Here is a 23,218-nt window from a genome sequence, read left to right as displayed (position 1 = left end):
CGCCGGATTTCAGAAACTCTAGCAACATCCCCTGCAGTAGTCAGCACTTTTCCCTAAAAACCCCTTTGTTCTCTTATCACCTAGACCCGGGCCTCGATGGTAACCCTTCAAATCCCTTAGTGACACGAATTGCTGGACCATTCCTTACAAAAGGAAGGATAGAATATGTAGAGGAGCAATGGCACACGCGAAAGCCCAGCGCCGCGGGCAGAGGCAGCGAAGGTTGACGGCAGAACAGTGCTCGGTTTGAACACGGAGAGGGAAAGCGAGGGGAAGGTGGCCGAAGCCGGCCGCAGTCTCTGAGCTCTCCTCCTCCTGATTGTTTTCTCTCAAAGCCATTTCTGTCTGTGTGCGGGCACCCGGAGCCGGCAGAAGTCCCCGTGAAGTCCTTCGGCAGGACGGAGGGCTGCGTGGGCTCCAGTGAGAGAGGGAGTTAGGAGAATCTTATCAAGTAGAGATAGAGCGCTGACGGCGTTAAACTAGGATGCTACTTAGCGTCTTTGCTAACTATGGTGCATTGTGCCAATTAACTAAAGCAAGAAGCCTTGGGCCCCTTACCAAGGTCAGTCTCCTAATAAGAGAGTGAGCCTCTCTTAAGAAACTGGGAGAAACTGGTCCTGCAGATGGACAAGAGCCAAGGAGCAACTGAGTCTGTGCAAAGACAAGAGGTCAACTAGCGGTGACGAGGAAGAGTCATCAATCTTCATGCCCACGACCTCCCGTGCTGCCCAGCGCTGAATAAACATACCTACTTTACAATCTCACTGATTGTGGAGTCCCTTTTCCGCAAGTCACTAGCAGCGGTTTCTTCCGCAGAGGTTTTCCCAGAGCCGCTTCAAAGCTTCCCTCGCGGAGCTGGGGCGTCGCAGGGGGTCGTCAAAGCACGCACACACACACACACACACACACACACACAGGCGTTGTTGTCCAAACAGAAAGTATTTACAACAAATTCGACAAGCGGTTTTCCTCTGCCAGCAGCAAATGCCTGAGGGCCCCTACAGCTTCACAAACCATAGCACAAAGAGCCTAAAGTTCCTCTAAAATTTAGGGAAATGATTCAAAATAGATCTGCTAGGGGAAAACGATCACTGGCGGCAGGGTACACAATACACGCGAGTCTCAGCTCTCCTCCGCAGGGTCAGTGCCCACGCCCAAGTGCGACGCTGATGGCACCCGAACATTTGCTGTAGCAGGCAGCAGAGCCAGCAGCTCAGGGGAGCAATTTTAAAAACCAGGAGGCACTTAAACCAACCCTTAATTGACCCAGTTACTGCAGGAGAGTCCCGACTACTCGCCCTGGAGTCCTACTGTCACCAGCAAAAAGCACCAACCAAAGCTTGGGGGAACTTTGGTACAGCACAAGAGAAGGGAGTGGGGGTAGCGTAGCCGTATCGCAGAGCTGCTGCTTTTCACACCATTTTATCATCCCTGATAATTGAAAGTAAGGCCGGGTGGGCTGACCCCACCACCACCACTCCTGGCAGCATGTTTGGTCCACAACGCTAGAATAATTATTTTGCTCCCTCCCGTCCCTACAGCTTCATCATCTGAAAAGATTACAGTCAAAACAATGGCATACACAAATAAAAGTCAAGAGTTGACATAGTAACTCCGGGATTTGGGTATCAACTGTCCGAGAAATCAGAACACCCAGGCTTCACAATGTGCCCAACATCGAGCTGTGCCAAGGGGGGGCGGAAGGAAGAAGCTTTCCGTTTAAGCCTTCAGAGCATCGCTCCATCACTACGTCAATTCACAGCCACCACAGCGTGCCGATGGACATCTTTCTGTGCCAAAAGAAACAAGTGTTTTGTCCTCTTGATATCAAAGGTAGCCACCTATACTTACGGAACTATGCACAAGACCTTAACTCTGACCAGCAGGAAAACTTAGGACAACTGAGTGCAGATCCTGCCAATTTCTACCAGTTCCAACTGTGCTTTAAGTCTCATTGCAAAGCCTCAGTTAGAAAAAGGATCACCTCAGGGTATCCAACAAGAAGAAGAGTTGTTTTCTTTTTTTTTTTTTTTTTTTTTTTTTAATATACCATAGGACTATGCAGTTCAATCATCAATCATCTTGGAAAGCTCAAGGAGGAGGTCATCCTCATCCTTCCCTGGGTCCAAGTCGAGCTCGGCTTCCAGTATGCCGTCTGAGAGTTCCCAAAGTAGCATCTCTAAATCCTCGTCTACAGATACGGGCGCGTTGCCTGTGGAACTCAGCCGGCGTGTCCTTGCTTCTTCTAGCTGGGAAGAAGCTGAAGTCGAGCTTGAGAACTCCATTGGCTCCACGGATTCTGCCTGGCTTCCAAGATGTGCTTCAGGTCTTGGCAGAGCAAGGAAGAGAACAATCAGTATATGCCATTTCTTAACGGGAAATCCCTTTTCTGCAAACCGGCTCTTAAAACCGTAGCCAACCCCTCCTGCACTTCAATCTTACCCAGGGATTGTTATTCAATTAATCCAGGGCTACATTTAGAGCCCAATATATTAGCAGGTACATTTTTCAGTTTGGGGGTTTCTCTGTGAAGCCAGAGCACCCGGAGTCTAGCATAGATGGGAAACCAACATGGCCTCCCGGAAGCCCAGTGTCCGAGAACTACATCTCCCGGCATGCTCTGGGAAAACAATATGGACTCCCGGAAACCCGGTGGCCAAGAACTACATTTCCCAGCACTCCCCAGAAAATTGAGCCTCGCACCTGGCCGTAGGACGCCAGTTTTTGCTCTGTTACATTACCGGTTTCGTGTTTATGGAGGGTTTTCCCGCCGTTTTGGGGGGTTTCCCCTCAATTTTGGGTTTTCAGCTCTCCATTTCAGAGTTCTTCCCCGCAATTTTGGGGTTCCTTCCCCTAATTTGGTGCTTCGCCCCCCCCCCCCCCCACTTTTGGGGTTCCCCCTCCATTTTGGGGATTCCCCCCAATTCCAAGCCCCCCACAATTTTGGAGGCCCCCACCATCCTTTCTTGGCCTGCCACCCTAATATTAAGGTTCTTTCCCCCAATGTTGGGGTTCTCACCACATGTTTGAGGTTCCTTCCCTTAATTTGGGGCTTAGCTCCCCAGGATCTGGGGCTTTAACCCCAATTTTGGGGGTCCCCCACAAGTTTGGGGATTCCTCCCCAGGTCTGGGGGGGGTCCACATTCAATTCTGGAATTTCACACTTCCATTTAAGTCTTCTTCCCCCCAATTTGGGGGTTCACCCACCCAATTTTGGGGGTTCCTCCCCTAATTTGGGGGGACCCGACCAATTTTGGGGGTCCCCCCCAATTGTAGAGTCCCCCACCCTCCTTTTTTGGGTTCCCCCCTAATATTAAAGAGTTCTTCCGCCCAATTTTGGGGGACCCCACAATTTGGCCGTTCCTTCCCCTAACTTTGGGCTTCAACCCTTCGATTTTGGGGGGGGCTCCCCCCCTCTTATTTTGGCCTTTCGCCCTAATATTAGGCCTAACCCCTAAGAACCTTGACCCCTAACGCTATGGCAACCACAGATCTAACCCTAACCCCTACCCCAACAAACCCTAGAAACCCTAACCCTAAAAACCCTTACAGCCCTAACCCAATAAAATTTACCACACTAAACCCCTGAAGACTGTTTTGGGGGGTCCACATCCAATTCTGGAATTTCACACTTCCATTTAAGTCTTCTTCCCCCCAATTTGGGGGTTCGCCCACCCAATTTTGGGGGTTCCTCCCCTAATTTGGGGGGGACACAACCAATTTGGGGGGGGACACAACCAATTTGGGGGGTCCCCCCAATTTTAGAGTCCCCCACCCTCCTTTTTTGGGTTTCCCCCAATATTAAGAGCTCTTCCGCCCAATTTTGGGGGACCCCACAATTTTGACGTTTCTTCCCCTAAATTGGGGCTTCGACCCTTCAATTTTGGGGGGGGCTCCCCCCTTAGTTTGGCCTTCCACCCTAATATTGGGCCTTACCCCTAAGAACCCTGACCCCTAACACTACGGCTCCCACGGATCTAACCCTAACCCCTACCCCAAAAAACCCTAGAAACCCTAACCCTAAAAACCCTTACAGTCCTAACCCGATAAAATTTACCACACTAGACCTACGCCTAAAAGCCCTAACCCTAAAAATTAAGACCCTCTAAACCCTAACCCAAAACGTAAAGATTCTCAAAGCCCTAACGCTGGAGACCCTAACCTTAAAAAAAAAAAAATAAGACCTTAAAACCCTAACCCTAAATACCTGACCATAACTAAAACCCTAAGACCCTAACCCTAAAAACCCTATCAACACTAAAACCACAAAATACTTTAAAACCTTAACACACTAACCCCCAAACCCTAACCCTTATAACTCCAACCCTAACAACCTTAAAATCCTAACCCTAAACCCTGGAAACCCTAACCCTGAAACCCAACCCTAGTGCCTTAGCCCTGAAACCTTAAAACCCTAACACCTTATTAGAAACACTCTGTAACCAATACCATAGGCTCAGGCAAGTATCTCAGTGAGGTAGCATTTTTATTCACGATTGCAATGGCAGGCGTCCCACAAGCCACCTACTAGTTCCATAACACAGTTTATATAATTTTTTTTTTCCTCTCGGTGACCAGGACCCTCCCCAGTTTCCCCATTGACTGGGTAATCCATGTTCACAATCTATCCAGTGCTTCACAGAAAATACACAGCTGCTGGCCTGTTACTAGTCAATTTTATTTTTTTCTTGACTGTTTTCCTCTTTGAGGTGGTAATGTTTCTTACACCGTGATTTCCACCCAATTGCTATAAAGGATTCTGGTTGTCTGCATTTTACAAGGTTGTCTGTTAAGCTTTCTTATCACTGCAAGCATATATCAATACCACCTTCCTTCCCTCTAAACGATGTAACTCTGTGCAAAAACATTTTTATTCCCACAACCTTGATCCCCTTACCCTAAAATCCTTATTCTCTTTAACCCTAACAACTCTAACCACAACCCTAACCCTTCATATCAACCCCCCGACGCTAATGACACTGACTAATGATCCAAACCCCAAACCCCAGGCAACCAACAAAGAAACAGACACAAAGCTGAAAACTACAAAAAAGGCAAAACCCTGGATACAGACCCCAAATCACAAACACGCTACCAAAATGCTACAGAAAAGCCCCAGACGCAGGCCCCAAGAACTACAGCTAGGCCCCAGAAGCTCTAGACACATCCCAAAGCCAAAATGCGATCCCCAAACACTACAGAAAAGCCCCCAAACACCAGACACAGGCTGCAGAAGTCTACAAGCAGGCCCCAGCCACACCCGGATGCAGACCCCAACTGTCCACAAGCAGCTCCCAACCCACCCCCCCCATGAACTGGACCCCCCCCCACCACCACCCAGATGCATGCCCCAGGCCCCAGGCCTCAGCCCCAGCCCCCACACCCCAGACTCAGGCCCCAAAGGTGTACAACCAGCTCCCAACTGCCCCCCTCAAAGGGAGGCCCCAAAGCCTGCCAGAGGACCCTAGAGCGTACAAGCAGCTCCCAACCCCCCCGGCACAGGCCCCAACCCCCCCCCAGACACAGGCCCCAAAGGTGTACAAGCAACTCCCCATCCTCCCCAGAGGCACGCCCCAAAGGTGTACAAACAGCCCCAACCCCCCAAGACCCAGACCCCTACAGCGTAGAAGCAGCTCCCAACCCCATGCCCCCAAGGCACATGCCCCAACCCCTCCCCCAAGGCAGGCCCTAACAGTGTACAAGCAGCTCCCACCCCCCCCGAGACGCAGGCCCCAAAGGTGTACAAGCAGGCCCCTACAGTATACAAGCAGCTCACAACCACCCCCCCAAAGGCAGGCCCCAACCCCCTCCAGATGCAAGCCCGAAAGGTTAAAACCAGCTCCAACCCCCCAACCCCCCCCCGCCCCGCGCAGACGCAGGCCCCAAAGGTGTACAAGCAATTCCCAACCCCTCCAAGGCAGGCCCCAAAAGTGTACAGGCAGGCCCCTACAGTGTAGAAACGCTCCAACCCCCCCCCGCTTCCACCTCGAGGGAGGCCCTCCCCCCCCAGTATACACGAAGCTCCCAACCCCCTCTCAGAGGAATGCCTAAAAAAGTATACAAGCAGCTCCTAACACCCCCCCACGCCCCCCCAAAAGAGGCAGTCCCCAAAGGTGTACAAGCAGGCCCTCAAATCCCTTAGGTGTACAAGCAGGCCCTTCAAATCCCTTAGCCCCTGCGCCAGCTTTATTGGCGAGCAGCGAGGCTGGGGGGGGAGGGGGGCAAGACAGCCTTAAATAAAATACAAATATTAAAACTGTTATAAATGGCTGTTATAAATCCAAATAGGATTACAATCAAAGTTTACAATTTATTAAACGAATAGAGGCAAGCAAGCAGCGCTGGGTGCGCCGGGAGTCTCTGCTCCCCCAGGACGCACACCTGTTACGTAAGGCGGCTGGTTTTGATGCTCCCAGGCTAATACATATTCATTACTACTTCGAGAAGAGGCAGGGTTATTAGAATTGGTTTCCGGAATCCGAAACCCCTCCCAGGGGCGCCTGCGTACCAGTCTCTGGTGGTCTCTCGGGGCTTGCTCGGGCTGAATGCTGGTTGTCTTCCTCTCAGGCTTTTGTCCTTCAATTGTCCTTCAGCTCCCCCTTCCTCCTCGTTTGGGAGCCTCTGCGCCGGATTTCAGAAACTCTAGCAACATCCCCTGCAGTAGTCAGCACTTTTCCCTAAAAACCCCTTTGTTCTCTTATCACCTAGACCCGGGCCTCGATGGTAACCCTTCAAATCCCTTAGTGACACGAATTGCTGGACCATTCCTTACAAAAGGAAGGATAAAATATGTAGAGGAGCAATGGCACACGCGAAAGCCCAGCGCCGCGGGCAGAGGCAGCGAAGGTTGACGGCAGAACAGTGCTCGGTTTGAACACGGAGAGGGAAAGCGAGGGGAAGGTGGCCGAAGCTGGCCGCAGTCTCTGAGCTCTCCTCCTCCTGATTGTTTTCTCTCAAAGCCATTTCTGTCTGTGTGCGGGCACCCGGAGCCGGCAGAAGTCCCCGTGAAGTCCTTCGGCAGGACGGAGGGCTGCGTGGGCTCCAGTGAGAGGGAGTTAGGAGAATCTTATCAAGTAGAGATAGAGCGCTGACGGCGTTAAACTAGGATGCTACTTAGCGTCTTTGCTAACTATGGTGCATTGTGCCAATTAACTAAAGCAAGAAGCCTTGGGCCCCTTACCAAGGTCAGTCTCCTAATAAGAGAGTGAGCCTGTCTTAAGAAACTGGGAGAAACTGGTCCTGCAGATGGACAAGAGCCAAGGAGCAACTGAGTCTGTGCAAAGACAAGAGGTCAACTAGCGGTGACGAGGAAGAGTCATCAATCTTCATGCCCACGACTTCCCGTGCTGCCCAGCGCTGAATAAACATACCTACTTTACAATCTCACTGATTGTGGAGTCCCTTTTCCGCAAGTCACTAGCAGCGGTTTCTTCCGCAGAGGTTTTCCCAGAGCCGCTTCAAAGCTTCCCTCGCGGAGCTGGGGCGTCGCAGGGGGTCGTCAAAGCACGCACACACACACACACACACACACACACACAGGCGTTGTTGTCCAAACAGAAAGTATTTACAACAAATTCGACAAGCGGTTTTCCTCTGCCAGCAGCAAATGCCTGAGGGCCCCTACAGCTTCACAAATCATAGCACAAAGAGCCTAAAGTTCCTCTAAAATTTAGGGAAATGATTCAAAATAGATCTGCTAGGGGAAAACGATCACTGGCGGCAGGGTACACAATACACGCGAGTCTCAGCTCTCCTCCGCAGGGTCAGTGCCCACGCCCAAGTGCGACGCTGATGGCACCCGAACATTTGCTGTAGCAGGCAGCAGAGCCAGCAGCTCAGGGGAGCAATTTTAAAAACCAGGAGGCACTTAAACCAACCCTTAATTGACCCAGTTACTGCAGGAGAGTCCCGACTACTCGCCCTGGAGTCCTACTGTCACCAGCAAAAAGCACCAACCAAAGCTTGGGGGAACTTTGGTACAGCACAAGAGAAGGGAGTGGGGGTAGCGTAGCCGTATCGCAGAGCTGCTGCTTTTCACACCATTTTATCATCCCTGATAATTGAAAGTAAGGCCGGGTGGGCTGACCCCACCACCACCACTCCTGGCAGCATGTTTGGTCCACAACGCTAGAATAATTATTTTGCTCCCTCCCGTCCCTACAGCTTCATCATCTGAAAAGATTACAGTCAAAACAATGGCATACACAAATAAAAGTCAAGAGTTGACGTAGTAACTCCGGGATTTGGGTATCAACTGTTCGAGAAATCAGAACACCCAGGCTTCACAATGTGCCCAACATCGAGCTGTGCCAAGGGGGGGCGGAAGGAAGAAGCTTTCCGTTTAAGCCTTCAGAGCATCGCTCCATCACTACGTCAATTCACAGCCACCACAGCGTGCCGATGGACATCTTTCTGTGCCAAAAGAAGCAAGTGTTTTGTCCTCTTGATATCAAAGGTAGCCACCTATAGTTACGGAACCATGCACAAGACCTTAACTCTGACCAGCAGGAAAACTTAGGACAACTGAGTGCAGATCCTGCCAATTTCTACCAGTTCCAACTGTGCTTTAAGTCTCATTGCAAAGCCTCAGTTAGAAAAAGGATCACCGCAGGGTATCCAACAAGAAGAAGAGTTGTTTTCTTTTTTTTTTTTTTTTCTTTTTTTTTTAATATACCATAGGACTATGCAGTTCAATCATCAATCATCTTGGAAAGCTCAAGGAGGAGGTCATCCTCATCCTTCCCTGGGTCCAAGTCGAGCTCGGCTTCCAGTATGCCGTCTGAGAGTTCCCAAAGTAGCATCTCTAAATCCTCGTCTACAGATACGGGCGCGTTGCCTGTGGAACTCAGCCGGCGTGTCCTTGCTTCTTCTAGCTGGGAAGAAGCTGAAGTCGAGCTTGAGAACTCCATTGGCTCCACGGATTCTGCCTGGCTTCCAAGATGTGCTTCAGGTCTTGGCAGAGCAAGGAAGAGAACAATCAGTATATGCCATTTCTTAACGGGAAATCCCTTTTCTGCAAACCGGCTCTTAAAACCGTAGCCAACCCCTCCTGCACTTCAATCTTACCCAGGGATTGTTATTCAATTAACCCAGGGCTACATTTAGAGCCCAATATATTAGCAGGTACATTTTTCAGTTTGGGGGTTTCTCTGTGAAGCCAGAGCACCCGGAGTCTAGCAAAGATGGGAAACCAACATGGCCTCCCGGAAGCCCAGTGTCCGAGAACTACATCTCCCGGCATGCTCTGGGAAAACAATATGGACTCCCGGAAACCCGGTGGCCAAGAACTACATTTCCCAGCACTCCCCAGAAAATTGAGCCTCGCACCTGGCCGTAGGACGCCATTTTTTGCTCTGTTACATTACCGGTTTCGTGTTTATGGAGGGTTTTCCCGCCGTTTTGGGGGGTTTCCCCTCAATTTTGGGTTTTCAGCTCTCCATTTCAGAGTTCTTCCCCGCAATTTTGGGGTTCCTTCCCCTAATTTGGTGCTTCGCCCCCCCCCCCCCACTTTTGGGGTTCCCCCTCCATTTTGGGGATTCCCCCCAATTCCAAGCCCCCCACAATTTTGGAGGCCCCCACCATCCTTTCTTGGCCTGCCACCCTAATATTAAGGTTCTTTCCCCCAATGTTGGGGTTCTCACCACATGTTTGAGGTTCCTTCCCTTAATTTGGGGCTTAGCTCCCCAGGATCTGGGGCTTTAACCCCAATTTTGGGGGTCCCCCACAAGTTTGGGGATTCCTCCCCAGGTCTGGGGGGGGTCCACATTCAATTCTGGAATTTCACACTTCCATTTAAGTCTTCTTCCCCCCAATTTGGGGGTTCACCCACCCAATTTTGGGGGTTCCTCCCCTAATTTGGGGGGACCCGACCAATTTTGGGGGTCCCCCCCAATTGTAGAGTCCCCCACCCTCCTTTTTTGGGTTTCCCCCTAATATTAAAGAGTTCTTCCGCCCAATTTTGGGGGACCCCACAATTTGGCCGTTCCTTCCCCTAACTTTGGGCTTCAACCCTTCGATTTTGGGGGGGGCTCCCCCCCTCTTATTTTGGCCTTTCGCCCTAATATTAGGCCTAACCCCTAAGAACCTTGACCCCTAACGCTATGGCAACCACAGATCTAACCCTAACCCCTACCCCAACAAACCCTAGAAACCCTAACCCTAAAAACCCTTACAGCCCTAACCCAATAAAATTTACCACACTAAACCCCTGAAGACTGTTTTGGGGGGTCCACATCCAATTCTGGAATTTCACACTTCCATTTAAGTCTTCTTCCCCCCAATTTGGGGGTTCGCCCAACCAATTTTGGGGGTTCCTCCCCTAATTTGGGGGGGACACAACCAATTTGGGGGGGGACACAACCAATTTGGGGGGTCCCCCCAATTTTAGAGTCCCCCACCCTCCTTTTTTGGGTTTCCCCCAATATTAAGAGCTCTTCCGCCCAATTTTGGGGGACCCCACAATTTTGACGTTTCTTCCCCTAAATTGGGGCTTTGACCCTTCAATTTTGGGGGGGGCTCCCCCCTTAGTTTGGCCTTCCACCCTAATATTGGGCCTTACCCCTAAGAACCCTGACCCCTAACACTACGGCTCCCACGGATCTAACCCTAACCCCTACCCCAAAAAACCCTAGAAACCCTAACCCTAAAAACCCTTACAGTCCTAACCCGATAAAATTTACCACACTAGACCTACGCCTAAAAGCCCTAACCCTAAAAATTAAGACCCTCTAAACCCTAACCCAAAACGTAAAGATTCTCAAAGCCCTAACGCTGGAGACCCTAACCTTAAAAAAAAAAAAATAAGACCTTAAAACCCTAACCCTAAATACCTGACCATAACTAAAACCCTAAGACCCTAACCCTAAAAACCCTATCAACACTAAAACCACAAAATACTTTAAAACCTTAACACACTAACCCCCAAACCCTAACCCTTATAACTCCAACCCTAACAACCTTAAAATCCTAACCCTAAACCCTGGAAACCCTAACCCTGAAACCCAACCCTAGTGCCTTAGCCCTGAAACCTTAAAACCCTAACACCTTATTAGAAACACTCTGTAACCAATACCATAGGCTCAGGCAAGTATCTCAGTGAGGTAGCATTTTTATTCACGATTGCAATGGCAGGCGTCCCACAAGCCACCTACTAGTTCCATAACACAGTTTATATAATTTTTTTTTTCCTCTCGGTGACCAGGACCCTCCCCAGTTTCCCCATTGACTGGGTAATCCATGTTCACAATCTATCCAGTGCTTCACAGAAAATACACAGCTGCTGGCCTGTTACTAGTCAATTTTATTTTTTTCTTGACTGTTTTCCTCTTTGAGGTGGTAATGTTTCTTACACCGTGATTTCCACCCAATTGCTATAAAGGATTCTGGTTGTCTGCATTTTACAAGGTTGTCTGTTAAGCTTTCTTATCACTGCAAGCATATATCAATACCACCTTCCTTCCCTCTAAACGATGTAACTCTGTGCAAAAACATTTTTATTCCCACAACCTTGATCCCCTTACCCTAAAATCCTTATTCTCTTTAACCCTAACAACTCTAACCACAACCCTAACCCTTCATATCAACCCCCCGACGCTAATGACACTGACTAATGATCCAAACCCCAAACCCCAGGCAACCAACAAAGAAACAGACACAAAGCTGAAAACTACAAAAAAGGCAAAACCCTGGATACAGACCCCAAATCACAAACACGCTACCAAAATGCTACAGAAAAGCCCCAGACGCAGGCCCCAAGAACTACAGCTAGGCCCCAGAAGCTCTAGACACATCCCAAAGCCAAAATGCGATCCCCAAACACTACAGAAAAGCCCCCAAACACCAGACACAGGCTGCAGAAGTCTACAAGCAGGCCCCAGCCACACCCGGATGCAGACCCCAACTGTCCACAAGCAGCTCCCAACCCACCCCCCCCATGAACTGGACCCCCCCCCCCCACCACCCAGATGCATGCCCCAGGCCCCAGGCCTCAGCCCCAGCCCCCACACCCCAGACTCAGGCCCCAAAGGTGTACAACCAGCTCCCAACTGCCCCCCTCAAAGGGAGGCCCCAAAGCCTGCCAGAGGACCCTAGAGCGTACAAGCAGCTCCCAACCCCCCCGGCACAGGCCCCAACCCCCCCCCAGACACAGGCCCCAAAGGTGTACAAGCAACTCCCCATCCTCCCCAGAGGCACGCCCCAAAGGTGTACAAACAGCCCCAACCCCCCAAGACCCAGACCCCTACAGCGTAGAAGCAGCTCCCAACCCCATGCCCCCAAGGCACATGCCCCAACCCCTCCCCCAAGGCAGGCCCTAACAGTGTACAAGCAGCTCCCACCCCCCCCGAGACGCAGGCCCCAAAGGTGTACAAGCAATTCCCAACCCCTCCAAGGCAGGCCCCAAAAGTGTACAGGCAGGCCCCTACAGTGTAGAAACGCTCCAACCCCCCCCCGCTTCCACCTCGAGGGAGGCCCTCCCCCCCCAGTATACACGAAGCTCCCAACCCCCTCTCAGAGGAATGCCTAAAAAAGTATACAAGCAGCTCCTAACACCCCCCCACCCCCCCCCCCAAAAGAGGCAGTCCCCAAAGGTGTACAAGCAGGCCCTCAAATCCCTTAGGTGTACAAGCAGGCCCTTCAAATCCCTTAGCCCCTGCGCCAGCTTTATTGGCGAGCAGCGAGGCTGGGGGGGGAGGGGGGCAAGACAGCCTTAAATAAAATACAAATATAAAAACTGTTATAAATGGCTGTTATAAATCCAAATAGGATTACAATCAAAGTTTACAATTTATTAAACGAATAGAGGCAAGCAAGCAGCGCTGGGTGCGCCGGGAGTCTCTGCTCCCCCAGGACGCACACCTGTTACGTAAGGCGGCTGGTTTTGATGCTCCCAGGCTAATACATATTCATTACTACTTCGAGAAGAGGCAGGGTTATTAGAATTGGTTTCCGGAATCCGAAACCCCTCCCAGGGGCGCCTGCCTACCAGTCTCTGGTGGTCTCTCGGGGCTTGCTCGGGCTGAATGCTGGTTGTCTTCCTCTCAGGCTTTTGTCCTTCAATTGTCCTTCAGCTCCCCCTTCCTCCTCGTTTGGGAGCCTCTGCGCCGGATTTCAGAAACTCTAGCAACATCCCCTGCAGTAGTCAGCACTTTTCCCTAAAATCCCCTTTGTTCTCTTATCACCTAGACCCGGGCCTCGATGGTAACCCTTCAAATCCCTTAGTGACACGAATTGCTGGACCATTCCTTACAAAAGGAAGGATAAAATATGTAGAGGAGCAATGGCACACGCGAAAGCCCAGCGCCGCGGGCAGAGGCAGCGAAGGTTGACGGCAGAACAGTGCTCGGTTTGAACACGGAGAGGGAAAGCGAGGGGAAGGTGGCCGAAGCCGGCCGCAGTCTCTGAGCTCTCCTCCTCCTGATTGTTTTCTCTCAAAGCCATTTCTGTCTGTGTGCGGGCACCCGGAGCCGGCAGAAGTCCCCGTGAAGTCCTTCGGCAGGACGGAGGGCTGCGTGGGCTCCAGTGAGAGGGAGTTAGGAGAATCTTATCAAGTAGAGATAGAGCGCTGACGGCGTTAAACTAGGATGCTACTTAGCGTCTTTGCTAACTATGGTGCATTGTGCCAATTAACTAAAGCAAGAAGCCTTGGGCCCCTTACCAAGGTCAGTCTCCTAATAAGAGAGTGAGCCTGTCTTAAGAAACTGGGAGAAACTGGTCCTGCAGATGGACAAGAGCCAAGGAGCAACTGAGTCTGTGCAAAGACAAGAGGTCAACTAGCGGTGACGAGGAAGAGTCATCAATCTTCATGCCCACGACTTCCCGTGCTGCCCAGCGCTGAATAAACATACCTACTTTACAATCTCACTGATTGTGGAGTCCCTTTTCCGCAAGTCACTAGCAGCGGTTTCTTCCGCAGAGGTTTTCCCAGAGCCGCTTCAAAGCTTCCCTCGCGGAGCTGGGGCGTCGCAGGGGGTCGTCAAAGCACGCACACACACACACACACACACACACACACAGGCGTTGTTGTCCAAACAGAAAGTATTTACAACAAATTCGACAAGCGGTTTTCCTCTGCCAGCAGCAAATGCCTGAGGGCCCCTACAGCTTCACAAATCATAGCACAAAGAGCCTAAAGTTCCTCTAAAATTTAGGGAAATGATTCAAAATAGATCTGCTAGGGGAAAACGATCACTGGCGGCAGGGTACACAATACACGCGAGTCTCAGCTCTCCTCCGCAGGGTCAGTGCCCACGCCCAAGTGCGACGCTGATGGCACCCGAACATTTGCTGTAGCAGGCAGCAGAGCCAGCAGCTCAGGGGAGCAATTTTAAAAACCAGGAGGCACTTAAACCAACCCTTAATTGACCCAGTTACTGCAGGAGAGTCCCGACTACTCGCCCTGGAGTCCTACTGTCACCAGCAAAAAGCACCAACCAAAGCTTGGGGGAACTTTGGTACAGCACAAGAGAAGGGAGTGGGGGTAGCGTAGCCGTATCGCAGAGCTGCTGCTTTTCACACCATTTTATCATCCCTGATAATTGAAAGTAAGGCCGGGTGGGCTGACCCCACCACCACCACTCCTGGCAGCATGTTTGGTCCACAACGCTAGAATAATTATTTTGCTCCCTCCCGTCCCTACAGCTTCATCATCTGAAAAGATTACAGTCAAAACAATGGCATACACAAATAAAAGTCAAGAGTTGACGTAGTAACTCCGGGATTTGGGTATCAACTGTTCGAGAAATCAGAACACCCAGGCTTCACAATGTGCCCAACATCGAGCTGTGCCAAGGGGGGGCGGAAGGAAGAAGCTTTCCGTTTAAGCCTTCAGAGCATCGCTCCATCACTACGTCAATTCACAGCCACCACAGCGTGCCGATGGACATCTTTCTGTGCCAAAAGAAGCAAGTGTTTTGTCCTCTTGATATCAAAGGTAGCCACCTATAGTTACGGAACCATGCACAAGACCTTAACTCTGACCAGCAGGAAAACTTAGGACAACTGAGTGCAGATCCTGCCAATTTCTACCAGTTCCAACTGTGCTTTAAGTCTCATTGCAAAGCCTCAGTTAGAAAAAGGATCACCTCAGGGTATCCAACAAGAAGAAGAGTTGTTTTCTTTTTTTTTTTTTTTTCTTTTTTTTTTAATATACCATAGGACTATGCAGTTCAATCATCAATCATCTTGGAAAGCTCAAGGAGGAGGTCATCCTCATCCTTCCCTGGGTCCAAGTCGAGCTCGGCTTCCAGTATGCCGTCTGAGAGTTCCCAAAGTAGCATCTCTAAATCCTCGTCTACAGATACGGGCGCGTTGCCTGTGGAACTCAGCCGGCGTGTCCTTGCTTCTTCTAGCTGGGAAGAAGCTGAAGTCGAGCTTGAGAACTCCATTGGCTCCACGGATTCTGCCTGGCTTCCAAGATGTGCTTCAGGTCTTGGCAGAGCAAGGAAGAGAACAATCAGTATATGCCATTTCTTAACGGGAAATCCCTTTTCTGCAAACCGGCTCTTAAAACCGTAGCCAACCCCTCCTGCACTTCAATCTTACCCAGGGATTGTTATTCAATTAACCCAGGGCTACATTTAGAGCCCAATATATTAGCAGGTACATTTTTCAGTTTGGGGGTTTCTCTGTGAAGCCAGAGCACCCGGAGTCTAGCAAAGATGGGAAACCAACATGGCCTCCCGGAAGCCCAGTGTCCGAGAACTACATCTCCCGGCATGCTCTGGGAAAACAATATGGACTCCCGGAAACCCGGTGGCCAAGAACTACATTTCCCAGCACTCCCCAGAAAATTGAGCCTCGCACCTGGCCGTAGGACGCCATTTTTTGCTCTGTTACATTACCGGTTTCGTGTTTATGGAGGGTTTTCCCGCCGTTTTGGGGGGTTTCCCCTCAATTTTGGGTTTTCAGCTCTCCATTTCAGAGTTCTTCCCCGCAATTTTGGGGTTCCTTCCCCTAATTTGGTGCTTCGCCCCCCCCCCCCCCACTTTTGGGGTTCCCCCTCCATTTTGGGGATTCCCCCCAATTCCAAGCCCCCCACAATTTTGGAGGCCCCCACCATCCTTTCTTGGCCTGCCACCCTAATATTAAGGTTCTTTCCCCCAATGTTGGGGTTCTCACCACATGTTTGAGGTTCCTTCCCTTAATTTGGGGCTTAGCTCCCCAGGATCTGGGGCTTTAACCCCAATTTTGGGGGTCCCCCACAAGTTTGGGGATTCCTCCCCAGGTCTGGGGGGGGTCCACATTCAATTCTGGAATTTCACACTTCCATTTAAGTCTTCTTCCCCCCAATTTGGGGGTTCACCCACCCAATTTTGGGGGTTCCTCCCCTAATTTGGGGGGACCCGACCAATTTTGGGGGTTCCCCCCAATTGTAGAGTCCCCCACCCTCCTTTTTTGGGTTCCCCCCTAATATTAAAGAGTTCTTCTGCCCAATTTTGGGGGACCCCACAATTTGGCCGTTCCTTCCCCTAACTTTGGGCTTCAACCCTTCGATTTTGGGGGGGGCTCCCACCCTCTTATTTTGGCCTTTCGCCCTAATATTAGGCCTAACCCCTAAGAACCTTGACCCCTAACGCTATGGCAACCACAGATCTAACCCTAACCCCTACCCCAACAAACCCTAGAAACCCTAACCCTAAAAACCCTTACAGCCCTAACCCAATAAAATTTACCACACTAAACCCCTGAAGACTGTTTTGGGGGGTCCACATCCAATTCTGGAATTTCACACTTCCATTTAAGTCTTCTTCCCCCCAATTTGGGGGTTCGCCCAACCAATTTTGGGGGTTCCTCCCCTAATTTGGGGGGGACACAACCAATTTGGGGGGGGACACAACCAATTTGGGGGGTCCCCCCAATTTTAGAGTCCCCCACCCTCCTTTTTTGGGTTTCCCCCAATATTAAGAGCTCTTCCGCCCAATTTTGGGGGACCCCACAATTTTGACGTTTCTTCCCCTAAATTGGGGCTTCGACCCTTCAATTTTGGGGGGGGCTCCCCCCTTAGTTTGGCCTTCCACCCTAATATTGGGCCTTACCCCTAAGAACCCTGACCCCTAACACTACGGCTCCCACGGATCTAACCCTAACCCCTACCCCAAAAAACCCTAGAAACCCTAACCCTAAAAACCCTTACAGTCCTAACCCGATAAAATTTACCACACTAGACCTACGCCTAAAAGCCCTAACCCTAAAAATTAAGACCCTCTAAACCCTAACCCAAAACGTAAAGATTCTCAAAGCCCTAACGCTGGAGACCCTAACCTTAAAAAAAAAAAAATAAGACCTTAAAACCCTAACCCTAAATACCTGACCATAACTAAAACCCTAAGACCCTAACCCTAAAAACCCTATCAACACTAAAACCACAAAATACTTTAAAACCTTAACACACTAACCCCCAAACCCTAACCCTTATAACTCCAACCCTAACAACCTTAAAATCCTAACCCTAAACCCTGGAAACCCTAACCCTGAAACCCAACCCTAGTGCCTTAGCCCTGAAACCTTAAAACCCTAACACCTTATTAGAAACACTCTGTAACCAATACCATAGGCTCAGGCAAGTATCTCAGTGAGGTAGCATTTTTATTCACGATTGCAATGGCAGGCGTCCCACAAGCCACCTACTAGTTCCATAACACAGTTTATATAATTTTTTTTTTCCTCTCGGTGACCAGGACCCTCCCCAGTTTCCCCATTGACTGGGTAATCCATGTTCACAATCTATCCAGTGCTTCACAGAAAATACACAGCTGCTGGCCTGTTACTAGTCAATTTTATTTTTTTCTTGACTGTTTTCCTCTTTGAGGTGGTAATGTTTCTTACACCGTGATTTCCACCCAATTGCTATAAAGGATTCTGGTTGTCTGCATTTTACAAGGTTGTCTGTTAAGCTTTCTTATCACTGCAAGCATATATCAATACCACCTTCCTTCCCTCTAAACGATGTAACTCTGTGCAAAAACATTTTTATTCCCACAACCTTGATCCCCTTACCCTAAAATCCTTATTCTCTTTAACCCTAACAACTCTAACCACAACCCTAACCCTTCATATCAACCCCCCGACGCTAATGACACTGACTAATGATCCAAACCCCAAACCCCAGGCAACCAACAAAGAAACAGACACAAAGCTGAAAACTACAAAAAAGGCAAAACCCTGGATACAGACCCCAAATCACAAACACGCTACCAAAATGCTACAGAAAAGCCCCAGACGCAGGCCCCAAGAACTACAGCTAGGCCCCAGAAGCTCTAGACACATCCCAAAGCCAAAATGCGATCCCCAAACACTACAGAAAAGCCCCCAAACACCAGACACAGGCTGCAGAAGTCTACAAGCAGGCCCCAGCCACACCCGGATGCAGACCCCAACTGTCCACAAGCAGCTCCCAACCCACCCCCCCCATGAACTGGACCCCCCCCCACCACCACCCAGATGCATGCCCCAGGCCCCAGGCCTCAGCCCCAGCCCCCACACCCCAGACTCAGGCCCCAAAGGTGTACAACCAGCTCCCAACTGCCCCCCTCAAAGGGAGGCCCCAAAGCCTGCCAGAGGACCCTAGAGCGTACAAGCAGCTCCCAACCCCCCCGGCACAGGCCCCAACCCCCCCCCAGACACAGGCCCCAAAGTTGTACAAGCAACTCCCCATCCTCCCCAGAGGCACGCCCCAAAGGTGTACAAACAGCCCCAACCCCCCAAGACCCAGACCCCTACAGCGTAGAAGCAGCTCCCAACCCCATGCCCCCAAGGCACATGCCCCAACCCCTCCCCCAAGGCAGGCCCTAACAGTGTACAAGCAGCTCCCACCCCCCCCCAGACGCAGGCCCCAAAGGTGTACAAGCAGGCCCCTACAGTATACAAGCAGCTCACAACCACCCCCCCAAAGGCAGGCCCCAACCCCCTCCAGATGCAAGCCCGAAAGGTTAAAACCAGCTCCAACCCCCCAACCCCCCCCCGCCCCGCGCAGACGCAGGCCCCAAAGGTGTACAAGCAATTCCCAACCCCTCCAAGGCAGGCCCCAAAAGTGTACAGGCAGGCCCTTACAGTGTAGAAACGCTCCAACCCCCCCCCGCTTCCACCTCGAGGGAGGCCCTCCCCCCCCAGTATACACGAAGCTCCCAACCCCCTCTCAGAGGAATGCCTAAAAAAGTATACAAGCAGCTCCTAACACCCCCCCACGCCCCCCCAAAAGAGGCAGTCCCCAAAGGTGTACAAGCAGGCCCTCAAATCCCTTAGGTGTACAAGCAGGCCCTTCAAATCCCTTAGCCCCTGCGCCAGCTTTATTGGCGAGCAGCGAGGCTGGGGGGGGAGGGGGGCAAGACAGCCTTAAATAAAATACAAATATAAAAACTGTTATAAATGGCTGTTATAAATCCAAATAGGATTACAATCAAAGTTTACAATTTATTAAACGAATAGAGGCAAGCAAGCAGCGCTGGGTGCGCCGGGAGTCTCTGCTCCCCCAGGACGCACACCTGTTACGTAAGGCGGCTGGTTTTGATGCTCCCAGGCTAATACATATTCATTACTACTTCGAGAAGAGGCAGGGTTATTAGAATTGGTTTCCGGAATCCGAAACCCCTCCCAGGGGCGCCTGCGTACCAGTCTCTGGTGGTCTCTCGGGGCTTGCTCGGGCTGAATGCTGGTTGTCTTCCTCTCAGGCTTTTGTCCTTCAATTGTCCTTCAGCTCCCCCTTCCTCCTCGTTTGGGAGCCTCTGCGCCGGATTTCAGAAACTCTAGCAACATCCCCTGCAGTAGTCAGCACTTTTCCCTAAAATCCCCTTTGTTCTCTTATCACCTAGACCCGGGCCTCGATGGTAACCCTTCAAATCCCTTAGTGACACGAATTGCTGGACCATTCCTTACAAAAGGAAGGATAAAATATGTAGAGGAGCAATGGCACACGCGAAAGCCCAGCGCCGCGGGCAGAGGCAGCGAAGGTTGACGGCAGAACAGTGCTCGGTTTGAACACGGAGAGGGAAAGCGAGGGGAAGGTGGCCGAAGCCGGCCGCAGTCTCTGAGCTCTCCTCCTCATGATTGTTTTCTCTCAAAGCCATTTCTGTCTGTGTGCGGGCACCCGGAGCCGGCAGAAGTCCCCGTGAAGTCCTTCGGCAGGACGGAGGGCTGCGTGGGCTCCAGTGAGAGGGAGTTAGGAGAATCTTATCAAGTAGAGATAGAGCGCTGACGGCGTTAAACTAGGATGCTACTTAGCGTCTTTGCTAACTATGGTGCATTGTGCCAATTAACTAAAGCAAGAAGCCTTGGGCCCCTTACCAAGGTCAGTCTCCTAATAAGAGAGTGAGCCTGTCTTAAGAAACTGGGAGAAACTGGTCCTGCAGATGGACAAGAGCCAAGGAGCAACTGAGTCTGTGCAAAGACAAGAGGTCAACTAGCGGTGACGAGGAAGAGTCATCAATCTTCATGCCCACGACTTCCCGTGCTGCCCAGCGCTGAATAAACATACCTACTTTACAATCTCACTGATTGTGGAGTCCCTTTTCCGCAAGTCACTAGCAGCGGTTTCTTCCGCAGAGGTTTTCCCAGAGCCGCTTCAAAGCTTCCCTCGCAGAGCTGGGGCGTCGCAGGGGGTCGTCAAAGCACGCACACACACACACACACACACACACACACAGGCGTTGTTGTCCAAACAGAAAGTATTTACAAGAAATTCGACAAGCGGTTTTCCTCTGCCAGCAGCAAATGCCTGAGGGCCCCTACAGCTTCACAAATCATAGCACAAAGAGCCTAAAGTTCCTCTAAAATTTAGGGAAATGATTCAAAATAGATCTGCTAGGGGAAAACGATCACTGGCGGCAGGGTACACAATACACGCGAGTCTCAGCTCTCCTCCGCAGGGTCAGTGCCCACGCCCAAGTGCGACGCTGATGGCACCCGAACATTTGCTGTAGCAGGCAGCAGAGCCAGCAGCTCAGGGGAGCAATTTTAAAAACCAGGAGGCACTTAAACCAACCCTTAATTGACCCAGTTACTGCAGGAGAGTCCCGACTACTCGCCCTGGAGTCCTACTGTCACCAGCAAAAAGCACCAACCAAAGCTTGGGGGAACTTTGGTACAGCACAAGAGAAGGGAGTGGGGGTAGCGTAGCCGTATCGCAGAGCTGCTGCTTTTCACACCATTTTATCATCCCTGATAATTGAAAGTAAGGCCGGGTGGGCTGACCCCACCACCACCACTCCTGGCAGCATGTTTGGTCCACAACGCTAGAATAATTATTTTGCTCCCTCCCGTCCCTACAGCTTCATCATCTGAAAAGATTACAGTCAAAACAATGGCATACACAAATAAAAGTCAAGAGTTGACGTAGTAACTCCGGGATTTGGGTATCAACTGTTCGAGAAATCAGAACACCCAGGCTTCACAATGTGCCCAACATCGAGCTGTGCCAAGGGGGGGCGGAAGGAAGAAGCTTTCCGTTTAAGCCTTCAGAGCATCGCTCCATCACTACGTCAATTCACAGCCACCACAGCGTGCCGATGGACATCTTTCTGTGCCAAAAGAAGCAAGTGTTTTGTCCTCTTGATATCAAAGGTAGCCACCTATAGTTACGGAACCATGCACAAGACCTTAACTCTGACCAGCAGGAAAACTTAGGACAACTGAGTGCAGATCCTGCCAATTTCTACCAGTTCCAACTGTGCTTTAAGTCTCATTGCAAAGCCTCAGTTAGAAAAAGGATCACCTCAGGGTATCCAACAAGAAGAAGAGTTGTTTTCTTTTTTTTTTTTTTTTTTTTTTTTTTTAATATACCATAGGACTATGCAGTTCAATCATCAATCATCTTGGAAAGCTCAAGGAGGAGGTCATCCTCATCCTTCCCTGGGTCCAAGTCGAGCTCGGCTTCCAGTATGCCGTCTGAGAGTTCCCAAAGTAGCATCTCTAAATCCTCGTCTACAGATACGGGCGCGTTGCCTGTGGAACTCAGCCGGCGTGTCCTTGCTTCTTCTAGCTGGGAAGAAGCTGAAGTCGAGCTTGAGAACTCCATTGGCTCCACGGATTCTGCCTGGCTTCCAAGATGTGCTTCAGGTCTTGGCAGAGCAAGGAAGAGAACAATCAGTATATGCCATTTCTTAACGGGAAATCCCTTTTCTGCAAACCGGCTCTTAAAACCGTAGCCAACCCCTCCTGCACTTCAATCTTACCCAGGGATTGTTATTCAATTAACCCAGGGCTACATTTAGAGCCCAATATATTAGCAGGTACATTTTTCAGTTTGGGGGTTTCTCTGTGAAGCCAGAGCACCCGGAGTCTAGCAAAGATGGGAAACCAACATGGCCTCCCGGAAGCCCAGTGTCCGAGAACTACATCTCCCGGCATGCTCTGGGAAAACAATATGGACTCCCGGAAACCCGGTGGCCAAGAACTACATTTCCCAGCACTCCCCAGAAAATTGAGCCTCGCACCTGGCCGTAGGACGCCATTTTTTGCTCTGTTACATTACCGGTTTCGTGTTTATGGAGGGTTTTCCCGCCGTTTTGGGGGGTTTCCCCTCAATTTTGGGTTTTCAGCTCTCCATTTCAGAGTTCTTCCCCGCAATTTTGGGGTTCCTTCCCCTAATTTGGTGCTTCGCCCCCCCCCCCCCCACTTTTGGGGTTCCCCCTCCATTTTGGGGATTCCCCCCAATTCCAAGCCCCCCACAATTTTGGAGGCCCCCACCATCCTTTCTTGGCCTGCCACCCTAATATTAAGGTTCTTTCCCCCAATGTTGGGGTTCTCACCACATGTTTGAGGTTCCTTCCCTTAATTTGGGGCTTAGCTCCCCAGGATCTGGGGCTTTAACCCCAATTTTGGGGGTCCCCCACAAGTTTGGGGATTCCTCCCCAGGTCTGGGGGGGGTCCACATTCAATTCTGGAATTTCACACTTCCATTTAAGTCTTCTTCCCCCCAATTTGGGGGTTCACCCACCCAATTTTGGGGGTTCCTCCCCTAATTTGGGGGGACCCGACCAATTTTGGGGGTCCCCCCCAATTGTAGAGTCCCCCACCCTCCTTTTTTGGGTTCCCCCCTAATATTAAAGAGTTCTTCCGCCCAATTTTGGGGGACCCCACAATTTGGCCGTTCCTTCCCCTAACTTTGGGCTTCAACCCTTCGATTTTGGGGGGGGCTCCCCCCCTCTTATTTTGGCCTTTCGCCCTAATATTAGGCCTAACCCCTAAGAACCTTGACCCCTAACGCTATGGCAACCACGGATCTAAC

At 50.7% G+C, this 23,218-nt stretch overlaps 1 long non-coding RNA gene across 1 annotated transcript in view; it reads right to left on the bottom strand.

Annotated features, from left to right (window-relative positions):
* Positions 1-1,556: 1,556 nt before the first annotated feature.
* The window catches only part of LOC310890853, a 34,551-nt gene continuing 12,889 nt past the window's right edge, over positions 1,557-23,218 (bottom strand). Inside the window, exons 3-6 of the long non-coding RNA XR_014577334.1 lie at positions 21,772-22,049; positions 15,149-15,426; positions 8,464-8,952; positions 1,557-1,841 (exon numbers count right to left, since the gene is read on the bottom strand). This is a non-coding gene — a long non-coding RNA (uncharacterized lncRNA). The remainder of the gene's footprint in view (positions 1,842-8,463; positions 8,953-15,148; positions 15,427-21,771; positions 22,050-23,218) is intronic.

This window comes from Anser anser (genome assembly GCF_964211835.1).
Source record: "Anser anser genome assembly, contig: HAP1_SCAFFOLD_154, whole genome shotgun sequence".
NCBI lineage: Eukaryota > Metazoa > Chordata > Aves > Anseriformes > Anatidae > Anser > Anser anser.
The sequence above is the reverse complement of the archived record's forward strand: the minus strand, read 5'-3'. Positions and strand labels throughout refer to the sequence as shown.